This window comes from Monopterus albus, unplaced genomic scaffold, assembly GCF_001952655.1.
Source record: "Monopterus albus unplaced genomic scaffold, M_albus_1.0 scaffold69.1, whole genome shotgun sequence".
Taxonomy (NCBI): domain Eukaryota; kingdom Metazoa; phylum Chordata; class Actinopteri; order Synbranchiformes; family Synbranchidae; genus Monopterus; species Monopterus albus.
Window position 1 is genome coordinate 485,420 of NW_018127949.1, and position 2,175 is coordinate 487,594.

At 36.2% G+C, this 2,175-nt stretch overlaps 1 protein-coding gene across 1 annotated transcript in view; it reads left to right on the forward strand.

Moving 5' to 3' along the window:
* LOC109962900 (protocadherin-15-like) overlaps positions 1-2,175 on the forward strand; it is a 153,740-nt gene that overhangs the window by 89,669 nt on the left and 61,896 nt on the right. The window lies entirely within an intron of this gene.

Genomic DNA, 2,175 nt, shown 5'->3' on the forward strand with positions numbered 1-2,175 from the left:
GTTTTTTGTTGTCTTTCCCCTTAACAAAGTTTTTTTTTTTTTTTTTTTTTTTTTATAAATCACGAACAACAAAAAAGTAATTTTAGGTTACAGTTTATCTTGCTGTATGAATAATTCCTAATTGCATATCTGTAATTAAAAGACGCTGCACAAAAGCATGTGCTAAAAAAATGAAAGATTACAGTCTAGTCTATTATTTCTCTAGTGGTACAGATCGGCATCAGTGTGGTTGTTTACTCTCTGTTATTGTGGCACAGATTATGTTTCAAGGCAAGTAGAAATTCTGTTCTTTTATAAAGAGGACCAAATAGATATAACATTAACTCTGTAAACCTTAGATTTTGAATCAGGGTTGTATAGTAATTTCTTAGTGTGTGTGTGTGTGTGTGTGTGTGTGTGTGCGCACATATTAACAGTAGGTGAACAGAATACAGAGATGAACAGTATGCAAGTGTGTGTCTGTTTGCATCTGTAAGGATGGTCTTTGAGGGTTAAATCTTTTCCAATGATTTTAAAATTACTTTGCAGAAATTTGGAATTCTTAAGTCTGATTTCAAACACAAAGCTGCAGAATATTACTGAATATGAAACAATGTCAACGGAGATGAAGTCATTAAGTCCTGTGTTTTGTTTTGTTTTCAAATTACTGAACTTTTTTTTGTATGTAGAGTAAGCCACAAACTGCTGCAGCTGAAAAGCTGATTCAGTGATGATGATATAAAAATGGTATTTTAAAGTTGGACCTTTTAGTATTTCACTACAACAGCAGTTGTGTGATGGTATTCTCGAAGTCTGGAGAATGCTCGTGGGTATTTTGTCCAAAAAATGAAGGGTACAAGAACTCCTGGTTTGAGATCTGAATTCCCAGCATTCAGTCCTGCTGTCTATGTTGAAATATTGGTAAATATGAATGAAACTCTTAATATTGGAAAAAGTCTTTATCTTATAACTGTTAGAATTTTTATAGTGTGTATATAAGTAACATGAGCTCTCCTCATCACCATGCACTGTATTTTAATCTGCATCAGCACCCTTGTCTCCATTTACTATAAAAATTCCTGCCATGTATTCCCCAGACAGGGTCATGGGTAAATCTGACACTTGGATACGCTTCTTTAGAGATGCTTCAATAGTTACATGGGGGTTTACTTCCAGCTTAAATACTAGCCTTTATCCACCACTATCAGGGGTCTTTGATAAGTCTGACACTTTGCCAGCTTCTAAATGTTAATCATGCTTTTTTGCTTGAACACTAGGACTAACATGAATATTGACCATTGTGCACCTTTGTCTGGGTTTTGAGCAAGTTTTACTTTTAACAGGTTGCAAAGTTAAAAGTTTAGTACCCTTTCTTATTTGAACCATAGGGGGCAATTCCAAACTTGTAAATTTATCCTTGCCCATAAAGAGGAAATTTCATTCCCAATTTTAACTCTCACTCAGACCTTTGGCCATGTTCCAAATTCAACATCCAGAAATCTACTGAGGTTTCTTGAAAATATTCCAGTCCTGAACTTGCTGCTTCACAAGGACCCTTGGATATTTTCCAAACCAAAACAGACGGTGTGATCTCTCAGCATGCTGATCAAGGCACAGCTCTGGGCCACATTCCAAACCAGGGTCAGTACCTGTCCGTATTAAACAGATTTCCAGAAGAATGAATAGACCTGACCTTGGATGGCTTATGCTGGTAAGAGATGATGCTGAAAGATGGAAGGCAAGTGAGACATGCTTGGGTGGCAGAGAGAAATGGGAAAGACTGGAGACGGGTAAGGGAGAAGGAGAAGAGGGTAAAGTTGTTGATAGAGTTAAGGAAGCAAGGCTGCATTCTTAATTAGACTTTTATGGGTTTAAGACATGGTATGTTGTAAAGGTGAGAAAAGGCTGGGTGAACCTGGTTATATGACCATCAGAGAGATGGTCAGAATAAATCAAAACAATCAAGTTATCATTGTAATTGGTATTGTATTTAAGCCTATTTTAAATCATCACAACCTGAAGTGAACTGTTTATTTGCATTATACTGTAAAGTGATGGATATAATGGAAGCAAATGCTTCAGAATGTCTGAAGCAGGTTGATAGATTTCTCTAAGTAATGAAAATTAATGTTGGCAGTGCCAAACTTGGAGCAACAATGAATGAGGATACAGTATATGTATATGAGCTGCAGTAGT